Source organism: Anopheles cruzii, chromosome 3 (assembly GCF_943734635.1).
Source record: "Anopheles cruzii chromosome 3, idAnoCruzAS_RS32_06, whole genome shotgun sequence".
Classification (NCBI taxonomy): Eukaryota; Metazoa; Arthropoda; class Insecta; order Diptera; family Culicidae; genus Anopheles; species Anopheles cruzii.
The window spans coordinates 2,516,486-2,530,213 of record NC_069145.1 but is presented as its reverse complement, the minus strand read 5'-3'; positions in this window follow the sequence as shown (position 1 = coordinate 2,530,213).

The following is a 13,728-nucleotide window of genomic DNA, read 5'->3' as shown; positions in this document are numbered from 1 at the left end:
TTGTGCGAAATACCGAAGCTCATTTGATCAAAAATATAAGCTCCATACGATGGACGGTGGGCTGGGTGGCCCATTACCATCAACCCCTCACACGCCGGAAAAGCATGCACACTGACCACCGCCACACGGAGCCGTCGCGGGAAACACCGATCTCGGCCCCGGCCTCGGTCACCGGAACACCGGGCTGCCGGCATTGCCATGCTAATTAATATTCATGCGAACGTACTCGGCTTACGGTGGCGACGACGGCGGTGACATTAGCAGCTAACCAGTCGCGCGTCCTCGGGGTCCTCCTGGGCCCTATTGTTTGCGATGCACTACGCACTGGGGCCGGGCACTGGGGCCAGGCACTGGGGCCGGAAATGAATTTTCAGTTGTGGCTTCGATTCCGGTCCGGCAAACAACGCCCCGGAGCCTCCGTGCAAACCAATAGATGGGCCGCGATGGGCTTCAAAGGGCCGCCGACGACAACAATGTGCCCACACACGTTCGCAACTTGATTGATACAATGTGTGTGTGTGTCGGAGGGGAGGAGGACAAGCATCCGATATTTGGGCCAGCGGTTTTCTCACTCCGGGCCCCGTTTTTGGGCGGCCAGGATTAGACGGTCGGCTCTTCTTTACACGGTGGGTCACGCGTGTAAGCCGCACCGCGCGTGCACTGTTAGTGTGGCCAGCCAAATATTCCGACCAAACCGACCTAACCTCAATCCGGGAAAACATCCCGGGGAGTACTGTGCGGATCTGCGGCTTTTCCGCGGCGGTCGTCGCTTGGTATCCGTACATTCAATTACAGCTTCGAATTTTCGCGCTCAGCGTCTGAAGGCACCAATCGTAGGAGGCTTAGTAGGGACAGGTTCGGTGTGACTATTTTTATTTCCTTAAATAATATTCCACATACCGGTGAACCCTTTTCTGGCGACAATTTCTGACGCACACTGTGCCACGTTCACCGAAAAGACCACTGCTGGAGCGCACGAACCATCATCAACACCGCCATAACCTTACAATAACTCTAATTTCCTTTTCATCGATACGTGCGCTTATCTGGGGCTATTGTTTTCTAATAAATTTATGCATCCCTGATGCATCGCTGACGCCCGGACACGGCCATGAGCCTTGAGCCCTGAGCTTTCGAATGTCCGGTTTCTTGCTGCCCGAACGATGGTCAAGCCTTCTGCCGGGGGCCCACCGCCCTGATGATCACTTTGAAGCGCCCGGACCTGCCTGCGATAACCGGAGAACAATAGAGAGGGCACAGTGAGCGGCCAGCATGGCGAGAGCATAGCGCTAACGCATGTAACGGTCGCGCGCACACAATGCAGCCAATTTGCGTACGAACCGAACCGGTCACGCACGCTGTGCGTGAATGATAAACTTTCAACACGCAATCCTGGCAAGCTTCAAACGGGAGCCCGACGATGTCGTACGGCGCACCACCACATAACCTTAACCAGCCAATCAATTGACTTGATTACATATTCCAAATGGTCCCAGGTACGGGCTTGAGAAGCGTTCTCGCCAAGTCTCGGGCACATCTATCTATCGGCCCCCAAGCAGGGGACCCGTGGGACTCGTGCTGCTCGGGGCGAAACCAGGATTTGCTCCCGTTTCTGTGTGTGTGTTTCCTTATCCCGATGCTCCGGTGGCGGCGATAGCTATTGTTTGACAGTGAGCCAGCAGCACCGAGGCCCCCCCCAAAAGGATCCTCTCACAAATCGCCCAGAAAGCAAGCCGGAAAGAATAGCAAAATACTTCTTCCATTAAAACGATCCCAGGAGCGATAATAATAATAATATTACGGTACATACGGCCCCCTAAAACGTCACGATAAACTACTATCATAGGACTTCCGGTGGCCCGCCCAATAAACAACTCCGTCGTCGTCGTCGTCGGACGTCCAAAATGTTATTAGTTTGTGCTTCGTCCCTGCCCCTGCCCCCCCACAAAGTCCTTCGTGGAGTGGAGCCTGGCGGCCGTAGGCTGATTCAAAAGAAATTTATGAAAGCTGTAGTCGAATATTTCATTTCCAAGCCGAGCTCGGCTCGGTGATCGCTTTCACCCGAGAGGGGTTTCCCCGCAGGTTGACGGTCTCCAAAAGGACATCAGCAGCGAGGCACCACCGTCGTCGTCATCATCGTCGTCGCCGTCGTCGCCGTCGTCGCTGTCGTCAGCTTGTGTCTTATTATTATTTTTTCCCGTCGGCGTCTTCCTCGTCCGCTATGCAAATGGATACCCTAACTTAATAAGAATCCTTTTTCCCTCCCATCCACGCCCACGTGCGTCACCGGTCGGAGCACGGTGGTTTTGGAATCGGCCCGGACCCGGAGGCCCGGTTGGACGGAAGACAATTTTCGGAAGGTTCCGGCGTTGCCATCCCGAAGGATAATTCGTTAGAGTATTTCGTTACTCACGCCGGGGCGCACGCAGCGTTCTTCCGCCGTACCGAGAGCGCGCAATTAAAATAAAAAATCATGAAGCCATCTGGAAGACGGATTCAGCGCGCCTAATCGTGCATTCCTGGCCCGGCCTAAATCAAGGTAAGCGGGGAACGGTGAACTCGCGAATGTCACGCGCGAACCGTGCACGGTGCCAATCCCATTAATTGCCATCAAAATTCCAATCGCAACGGCGCAGCACTCTCAGTCAACAAAATACTTGCCAAATATTTGTTCCGACGGGCCGGGGCCGCAAAAAAAAAACCCGGCGGAACGCGGAGCACCGGAAGCGGAAGCGAACGTGGCCGCTAGTCCATTTTGTAGCACACAAATGCGTGCACACGCGAGACAATTGTGCGGCACGCACCAAATTCAATTGCCAGGCGCCCCTCCGGATGCCGCATCCCGGATTTCGGTGGAAGAATCGGGGAAAAAATGTATATTGTAATGGCAATCGACGAAAAATGCCACATTTTACGCACATATTTGGAATGTATAATTTGAATTTACTTTGGGCCACCGTTAGGCCACAGGCCGCTTCCGTTTCCCCCACGCCGGGGGTGGTTCATAAGTGTTTGCTCACCTTTTAGATCACCGTTCCGTGGCACGGGGCCCATATTGCAGCTGCTACGTGGTTTGGGTCGTAATGGTCCTAGAATGTGTCGCAGCAGTGTTAAGCTTCCCCATCGGAGGGACATCAACAAGAACGGTTGTTTCGTTTTCGGTTGTCTAGTTTTAAGCTTGCTTCTTATTTTCGAACTCATTTCATGTTAAACAATCATCATTTAATTCATCTTATGATTCATTCTAAAGGAGCTTCAATCGGGCTACCCGTAGAACAAATAAAGTTGTCAGTTAAGCCGCCCAACAAACTATTCTAAGGCATTCAATCATTTGGGGAAAGAATAGCTCTCCTAGTAGGCGCTCCACCAGACAAGCGGCTTTTTGCCCACTGTAGTAGCTCATGTCACCTTTTCAGCTCCACCGACCGACCTGGGCCGCCCTTGGTACGTGTGTTGGGTCGTGAAAATCCCACCCGTACCGCAGGAACGCACAGCGCAGGAACTCGAGCGGAAGCGTTCGACGTTGTTTGGATTTTTCTTCACGGTCGCCACGTGGCATAACTCATCAAATCAATTCAGTGCCGGGCCGAGTCGGGTCGGCAGGTAGCTATGGCAACCAATTCACCATCGACGACGCTTCGATGGCGGGCGTCGCGCACAAAATCATTCATTATCAGTCACGTCCTTCCGTTCGGCGGCTGGCCTCCCCCCGTTTGGCTCGTGACAGTTTTGTGGCACTCGCGGCAAATTAGCATTCGAGCGAAACGACGTGACACACGCCATCACTCGAGCGCACTCTAGGTGTGTTTGTTACACGAACGAACCTCTCGATGCTAAGAACTCTCGAAGGCGCCTGGAAACGCTCACCCTGGAAGGTATGGCCACCCGAAAATGGGACGGTGCCCGCTTAGTAAACAAACGCGCGAACGAACCATTTTATGGCTCATCAATTCGATGATAAATGTCGATCAAATTGTGCCACTTCCGGCCGGCCGGAGGGCTCCCATTTGTCCTTACAATCGTCACGCTCGCTCGGGCCTCGGGGCGGGAAAACAACGGCGCACACAAAAGGTGCTTCCCCGAAGAATGCTGCCATTATTTATGGTATCAACAACATCAAGCATCGACGCCGTAGCATCGAGCCAACCGAAAGGACCACTCATAACCAAACCGGGCCATCATCGTCATGGCCGTCCTGGAGCCATTGACGGCGCTTCCTTTAATGTCCCTCTGCAGCGTGCAGCGGTGCCGGGTGTGTAAGTGGCAAAGGCCAGCGGGCTCCCCGGGCCGGTGAACGTGTTTTGTTTGCCCAACACACACACACACACAGAAGCACTAGCTCACGATCGTAGTATACATTGTCCATTGTTGCGAGGGCTTCTGCTTTCTTTGGTCATAAACCAGAGCATAAATTATGGGTCCCCGCCGTTTGATAGCGCCCGGACCCGCATATGTGGCCGCGGCAGAATGGGAGCCATCTGGAGGTGGACCGCGGACACGGAGGAAAGGTCTTACTCGAGGCCTCGAGACCGGAAACGGTGCGGCGCACCATGATAAATTGGGCCCCGAACGCACTGAATTAAGATCGTTAATCGGTGCGTAAATGTTTTGGGCCCCATGATACGTGACTCTATTGCGGAGAACTCCGCCCCCCCCCCCCCCCCCCCCCCTCGGGAACCTGGGGAAAAATCGGACGCGATAGCGGGTCCTCTGACATATTGTTTTAAGCCGTGCAGGTACGCGGCGGGTCGATGTGTCACTGCAAAGCCCCCCGATGGTTGACGGGTTATGGCGCATTGTTGCTCCACACGCACGACACACGCACAATAAATGATTAATCGGTGCCGGGGCCACCGGTGATCGGTTGCCAAAACTCGGGGTCACAATGGCTGACACTCGATTGTATTCGATGGCACAAGTGTTGATTACATAGCCCGCCACGTGCCGACGGCTGATGCGATCGTCCTTCGGTGGCACCGGTTACTTACGAAAGCATCCCGCCTTTTTCTGGACCCGACATCCGACACCCCGGCACCTCCGACTCCTGCCCTACCACCACAGTCGACTCTAATTCGATATTAATGTGTCATTCTCGTGGTGGCGCGCGTGATAAACGACAGAACGGAGTAATGTGTGCTGGCACCTTTCGTCGCCATCAACCGAGCGTCAACTGTTATCCGAGGCGTCTGCCTGTGTGTGTGTGTGTTAGGCCGGAACGAGTTGGGCTCGATGTCACAGGTCCCCGCTCCACTAAAGCTCGCCGCCAGGATGGAATCGAAAACGACTTTTCTACTTATCGGCCCGCTCCGTGTTGACGCGTAATAGATTTAGAACCGAAGTGGACCGGAAGTGAGGGTCGTCCCATCGTGCGTGGAATGTTTTCCACGAAATGATTAAATGTTACGCAAATTCTGCAACATTGGAATCGTGGGGTTGAGGCAGAAGTAATCCATTATTTTCTCGGCAGATGGCTGTAGTGATCGATATCTCGTGAAGTATCGATCAAACAATTTCATGTTTATCCCAAGATGAAACATTGAAAACAAATTCTTTCGCTGTCGTTATTAGATCCATTCAGTTGTGAGTTAGAAAAATGTAAAAATGGAAGTCAACAAAGAGAAAATTCGGTACATTTTTCAAATGTTCTTTGCTGAAGACGAAGAGATCGACCACAGCAACTAAAAGCAAAAATGTATTTCCATCTGCGAAGCTTTTTCCAATGAGGTTTCTCCAGCTCGGACAATAGGAAACATCTTAAATAAACTTTAAAATTTCACGCAAAAATAAAGGATTTCTTTTCCTCTAATCTAATATTTTCCAAACTTATTGACTTATTCAACTTAAGGCTTATTTTTTTTTCTATCCTAATATATCCGATATTCCGACTTTCATTCATGGAACTCCACCACTTATCGAACCACGTAGCACAGCACCAACCTAGAAGTAACAAACAGTCGCCGGTCGAAAAGTACTATATTTCAACCGTGTCCTTGGCGTCCCCGAAACCCTCGGCCCGCGGAAGAAACAAGTTTGTTGAGCAATTTTTATGATTTTGTGGCCCAATTCAAAATAGCGCGCTTTTTTTCGGGCGCCCGAATGTTTTCGTCGCGTTTCCGGGGAAACAACGCTCCCAACGCTCCCAACGCTCCCAACGCTCCGTTGCCAAGGCAACCACGGTTCCGAAGCTCTCCGAATTGGCTACATGGTGGCATGGTGGATGGTGACGCTGTGTCGCCGACGCCTGGCGTGCGCGAATGGTACAATTGAAATAAAAATTATTGCAAAACTTTCGTTCCACCGGCGACCGGCGACCGGCGATAGCCCACACGGAGAGAGAGAGAGTGGAAGAAAAAGAAAAACCGGAAGCTTTCCAACGCCCGGCACCCAAACTTTTCCCGCCAGCGTCCGTATTCCCGCCAACGTCTGAAGAATGCGGGAAACGAAATTTAAGCTATGCCCCCGGGCTGCCATTATTAATATTTTTTCGATCATCACCGTGGCCGGGATCGCCTTCAAAACAAGTGGATCGCGCGACACACCGAAATTCGGGTGAAAGTGTGTAAAAGTGTAGCATTTTCCACACCACGCGCCACTGATGAACCGCAAGCGGGCCGAAGGAATTCCAGGGGGGACCCCGCAGATGGAGCAGCTAGCTCCATCACCGGCCACCAGGCGTCTCCATCACGGTGGACGCCGGTGGTGGCGTTCCGAGCCGCAAGGAAAAAAAAGAAAGATATCAATGCGGGTAAAGAATTTTAATCAAAATTTGATTTGTTCCCACCACCACCGTCGCGTGGCTCGGGGCTTTTGTGATGAAATCGTGACATTCCACCAACCACGAACGACTTGCTTGGCCGGACCCTTGCCGCAAATAGCTGACCTGTCTCTCTCTCGAATGGGGGTGATGAAGAAAACCGCATTCCTCGTGCATTCGATTTCTTTGCTTCGCTCGAAATACCGGACCACGAAAACCCGGTATACGGTCCCTCGTAAGAGGTCTCGCGTAGTGCTTTCAATTGCGTCCACGAGCGCCCGAGATAGGAGTTGCCAAAGGGCATTCTCGGGCTATCAAAGGGATTCCCGGTTCCCGATGACGCACACCGGAACCGTGGTTCCCGAATGGGTCCGGGAGCCAAGCAAGGCAACCAGAAAACAGTTGAATTTCTGTTTACTTAAGAAATGGGCGATTGATAGCCATTTTAATTACAACACTGGCGTCCAGGACTCCAGAACGCCAAATAGCAGCAGCACTGGACATACGACTGAAGACGGGAACTCCGTTCCTATTAACATTTAACATTCATCTGAGACCCCAGAAACAGTTGATCGACTGAAACGGCTTTATGTGACTCGCGACCATCGCATCTGCCGATTGAAGGACTGACAACGGTTTAAATTAAAAGACACTTATTTTGCACCACCCACCACCGAACCCGGGGACACATTAACGCGGCGCGGCCCAACACAGCGTATGGCAGCGTCGTCCTCTTTGATCGTTACCCATCCCATCCCATCCCCATTTCTGTTGTTCATAATTTCACCCAGCGCACCCTAGTAAATCACCGCACAAGCTGTTTCCGGTTGCGGCCACCGAAAGGGCCGCCGGCGGCCGGTTGTTACATCCATTTGCATACATCTGCATACAGGCTCCCATCCGCTGTTGCCGCTGCCGTGCTGGACACAAGAAGAGACACAAATCCCTCCCGGGGAACGGGGCGCACCCGACACTGTCACCGACAGATGGCGCTATCCGTCAGGGTCTGCCCCCGGACGCCGACCGCCGCCGAAAAAGCCCAACCCGGACCCGGATAGTGCAGGGCTCGGCACGTAGAACGGGGCCAAGAAATGCAAATTTTTGCCACTTTTTGCGACGACGACGGGAGCAGTAAGTTTCCCGGGTACGCCAGAGCCTCCGGCATTGTCCGGACACCTACCGTCGGACAGTTGTCTAAAATTGCACTCCCGGCCCTAGGAAGGGTCCCGAGAAGGGGGGGTGGGCGGGCACGTTAACACGCGGGCAGTTAAAACTCCGACTTATTGCTTTCGCGGCCATGTTTATTTGGCTTCTTTCTTCGTTTCGTTGCGCAGTTTTCGGAATTCCACCAATTCCGTGCAGTGACTGCAATCCGGGATCCGTCGCCGTCGTCGTCCTCGTCGTCGTAGATCCATCGTCGTCCGTCCGGTACACTTTCTTTGATATTTATTTCCCGGTTCCCGGGGCCACACGGTTGGGCGCCCAATTTGGCGCTTCACCGGAGCGACCATTTTAGGCAGTTTTTTTTTGTGCAGTTACGCTTGTTGTGTGTTTTCTCACCCAAATTAACATTATAATGAGTTTGTTTAAGTGCTTCCGTCCGCCACCGAGGGGTTGCAGTAAAAATCTCACCTTCAGCCCCCCGGTTAACGGCCCAAGAGTCCCTGGACACAATCTCCTGTGTGTCGTCCTGGCGATGTCTCCTTATCAAGCGCACGGGCGTGTGATGGAAGTTCTATAAATTGCCATTATCATCTGCGCCAGAGCCTGCACCACATCAGAGGCCGCGAGGCCGCAAAAGAATGCTGGTCCACTCCCGGGGATGCTCCCCGGAGCTAGAGCCTGTTTTTGTTTAACCTTTTCCCGGCTCCCAGCGCCCCACGATGTCTGTCCCCGATTTTCGGTTGTGTGCGCCTCGTAATCGCTGTGCGGGAACGTCGCATGGGAATAATCCGCTGGTAATCCGGCTACTTGTGGTACCATCTCCCTCTCCTCGGCCCGGGACGGGCACAAATCCGGAGTGTCTGCGGCAGCAGAATGACAACAGCAACAATGGCCGGGAAGGGCGGGATGGGGGGCGAAAAAATGGGGCGCATAGCGACTAAAAAGCTCATTGTGACGGAGTCAGGAAAACTCACAAAATTTTATGCTGATAACATCTGTCCTCGGGTTTCTGGCCGGTCCGCACCCGCCACATTGCTCCCCCTCTCGATGTGTGTGTGTGTTTTTTTCCACGGTCCAAACCCTTCCGCGCTCTAGATAGCCGGCACGGGGCGCTGGGGGTCCGATCGACATTGCAGTTGTCTTCTGTCACCGCCAGCGACATTTTGCAGCCCTCTGCGAAACCTTTGAACCCGCCCCCCCCCCCGTTACAATGGGACCGCTTTTGTGTGTCGGGTGGCGGATTCGAGGAAAATTGTTAAAGTTGTCCCACGCTTTTCTTTCTCCGCCACAGATGGATGGCGGCAAGATGGCGAATGGTTGGCTGGCTGGCTGAGAGTGCAAATGGCGTCATGCCATGGCCAAACCAAAACAGACAATGCAGCCGCAGCGCTGCAGGGCGGCCGCTGCATCCGCTGAAGCCACATCATCGTCCTCGACTATGAACACGACTAATCATAAAGGCACAGTGCCGTGCGGATGTTGTCGCGACCAAAAACTGGGATTTTAAAGTATTTAAACTTCGCGGATGCCAACACCTTTAAGCTTAAGGGGCACCCAGCTGAGTTGTATTGTTTGCGAATTTAATCGGTACACAGGCAAATGGGTCGTTATCGTTATTCGGTGACGCTTCCGGCATGGGACGCATTGTAGTGCACACACCCTGTTGACACCACGCCAACGGCTGAATATTTGGCATCTCGAAATTAACGCTGGTGATGGCGGGGACCCGTCGTCACGGTTCGTCCCGGTTTGGGCTCGCTACAAGCTAATCGACAGAGAGTGGTGGTCCGTGCTGGCAACATAACATGCGCGTCCTCCACATACACACACAGATCATACATCTTTCCCATCTTTCGGGTGTATTTCTGAGCTTCGTTGACATTCTTTCGCTGAATGGCAAGCTACAGCGACACGTCACTCATCGAGCGAGATTTTTAGTATGCTATTATGGTACGCTACAAACTAACAGCTACCAAACATGTTGTCATATAGTTTGGCCTTTTTTGAAAAGATCCATACCGAAGGAAGCAGAAACATTGTTGCTGTCACAAAGTGAGACAAAGTTCGAAGAATTAGCTCAACATTTCTCTGAATTGGTCTCATCAATGTTACATGCTGTCATCGGACAGATTCATCTGGTTCAACCTCGCCCAATTTTCATTTTTCACCGAGATAAAGAATGTCTCCACTAATATCTGCAGTGTAGTGATGCTCTGCGCGGGCTGACCGCAAAACTTGACATACTGGGTTGTTCAAAAAGTTTTGCGGTTCAATAACAAAGGGCGCTGCTACTAGCCTAAGTTTTTAGTTTTGGAAGGTGTGAAAGCAAAGAAAATTTGTGAACGAATGTCGAAAGTATATAAGGACTCTGCGCCTTCAATGAATACAGTCAAGGATCTTCAAAAACAACAACAATACCTGAGAATTGGGCCTATCAACATAATCCTGAATCAAAACAAGAGGCTAAAGAGTGGTGTGAATCTGGTTCTTCGGACCCAAAACGAGTGCGTGTCTAGAAATCGGCCAAGAAGGTGTTAGCATCAGTTTTTTGGGATGCGAAAGGAATTTGGTTTACATCAAAGCTTATTGCACAGCCTGCCTGGTGCAGCAACAATGTTCAGAATGTTTCAGTTTCAGCTTCGGTACCTTTTACCTCGCCAAGCACAATCGTCGTAGTCACGAAACATTTTAAACTGTGGCCACACTGTGGCATGAAACTAAAGTGTCCATAAAAAAAGAGAGAGTCATAAAAATAAACTCCGCACAATAAACCGCTTGTTCACATGCTGCAATACTTAAAATGGAACTAGCGAACGTTACCATCCGGCCAACGCTCGATCCGACGAATTGGGTATGGGTAAGGAAAGCAGGTCAGAACCTTCTACAAAAGGTCTTGATGCGTTTATACATTACAGCATTAAACTCTATGCTATTATTAGTAACTAGTTCAAAGGCATGTTGAGGAAAATGTATGTTCCCTCATCACTATTGTTTGCCTTTCCCGACTGTGGTGTGCTGACCGCAGTAAACATAGTCGGATAGATCCTAGTTTTGACAGCATAGTACTAAATCGTTAGTTGACGTGAAGACGAAGAATTAGATTACGGGCAGTCCCAAAATACAGGCGCGTTCGAAACAATTGACCACACATCGATGTATCGATTTAATTACTTCGCTGGTTCGGCAATTTTGTCGCACGATCTGCTTCGTCCCATTGACCGGCGATTTGTAATGGCGACACTGTGGAAGATCCCACATGCGCCATTACTGAGAGCCAACTCTCGTGCTCGCGCGTAGAAAACATATACCGTATCTCAATTATCGTAACCGTGAATAATATTTGGTGCCGGTCCCGGCCAAACAAATTGGTCCTGGGCTCCGGGCCGGTATTTCAAAAGTATTGACCCAAACACGGGACACCGCGCGCCCAATGCGTGCGTAATAATCGTCAATAATGCCGCCAACAGTGCACCGAGGTGCATTAGGGACCCGACCACCGGGCGTGTTTGCGGGGGCCACAACCACAAAACGCTTAAACCTAAAACAGCGAACATTGACAGCGATGTTGTTAAATTAATTGTAAGAGCTTTTATTCCGCTGTCACACCGAAACACATTCGCACGACGGGCGGACGGGCGGACGGACGGACCCCCAGGATTCCGGCTCCATTTTATGTTTTAACCTAATCACCCGGACCACATTATATTCGGCCGGGAACGGGATGTTCGGCAACGGCATCCAGTCCGGGCTTTCCGTGCCCGAACGGACGGACGGACGGATCGGTTTCCCGGGGTCCGAAGGCTCCCGGGAGGAAGTGTGAGCCGCATTTTTGCTGATTAGCAGCCGGCAGCCGGACCACCACCACCATCACCAGTTAAATGGGCCAGAGACTCAATTTGTGACGCTGGAACGGTGCGGCAATCGGAGCCGGCCAGAGTGTGGCCGACGATCGTCCGGTTGGTCCGGCCGTTTGATCATTGACCCCACCGGGAGCTTGCCTCCTGTCGTGTCCTGGGTTGGTGGGCAAATTGCAAAAGCCGCCGAATTGAAACCGGACGTAATTTAATAATAAAATTTCCATGTTTATGATACATTCGCAGCATGCACCGCAGCATCCCTCGGTCCTGGGGCCCTTTTTTGCTGCCGCTTCTGTGGCCCGCTGGTGGTGGCCCGGTGTTCCCGGTGTTCCCGGGGTCGGGCGTCGAGACCCGCGGGAAATCACGGGAGCTGCCGAAACTGCCGGCTCGCCCAGGACCGGCTCGCGAGCAGGACGATCGGTCGATTCGCCCCAAAATCAATTACATCGATCAATAAAAGCACACACACACACGCGCGCGCGCGCACACAGTACATTGTGCGCTGACCATCCGTGATCCACGGCCGTCCCTGGTCCTGAACCTGGACCATTCCTATGCCGGTCCGGAGCATAATTGGACAATCATTGTTCCACGGAACGGGGAACCCATTCTGTCGCTTCTCGCACGCGCAATCAAGCATCGGAATTGGTCCTGCCCGGGAAGGGGCCTAACAAACCACTTTTCCAATCGATGTCTTCATTCTCGGGCGGCGGTGTGAAAATTCGCATTCCGGAGCGCCGATTATTATTTGCCGAAAGCGTTCGAAACAAACAGAGTGGCGCTGTGAATGGGTCGGGACGAATTTGGAAAAATTTGGGTGGGACCGAATTGGTTCCATATTGTTTGCGCTTGGCTTTGCACTGGAATTGTGCCATACAGCAGCACTTTAATTTTAGTTATTTTGGAGCCTCGCTCTTTTTTTAATAAAATATGATCTATTTTAGTAAGGTTGGTCTACGTTCCAGACATGATTGGCCGTAAGTTCGAGGCAGTAAAAGAATCGGATAAAAACGCGAAACGCAGCAGAAGAAAAAGGTCAATTAAAGCCAGACCGAAAGGGGTCTGAACTTGATGCATGCCTTCACCGGCTTCGTGGCGTTTAAATTGATGCACTAACGTACGCGCAAACGAAAGGTACAAGCTTCTTTCTCTCTTTCTCTCTCTCTTGGAAAAGAAGCGGATCAACCTTAAAAAAAGGTGTTCCATCTTACAACGGGGACACGATAAAGAGAACCCGTCCTGACGTCCTTGGCCATTTTTCCGAAAACACGAGTAAAAACCCCACGCGACCGTCCCACGTGGCGCGCGCTCGGGTGTTAATACCGAAAAAAAAACGCTTCACGCCTTCACTTAGCCCCATTGTCCTCTTAACCTGCTTCCGGTTGCGGCGAACAAGGCGACCCTTAGACCGCCTAAGGAAAATCCGCCCCGGTAGGAGGAGATAAAGAAGGGCCACCGCTTTGGCCTTGGCCCTTTGTTTCCGTTTGCAAACGCCGCCGCTGAAAGGACATAATTAAACACGATTAAATTCACACCTCCAACTGTTTGCCGCTTTTTTCGCTTGTTTTATGTCCTTTCTTGCGCGTGTTCTCCTGGACCCTTTCGGGTCGGTCGGGGGGCGAGTGAAAACTTTAACCCCTCGGAGTCGGAGAGCCGAAACACAAGAAAATTAGGTACCGGTTCCCCGCAATCTGTCCCCGGTGACCTGCGCACATTTTTGGTTCTATTGTTTCACATCGTAAAAGTGCTGCCGCCCAGGCGCCAAACAATTATCGGATTGAGTGACAAACAGAAAGGAAAGCCCCCGCCGGGAAACGATAAGCGATGCGCAATGTTTAAGCAAATAAAAGTCAAAGGGACCGGGTGTCTTGAGATTCCGGTTTTAGGGTAAATATTCGACACCGCAACCGCAAATCCGACACGCGATCCAACGCCTGGCCCGATTGCGCCCCT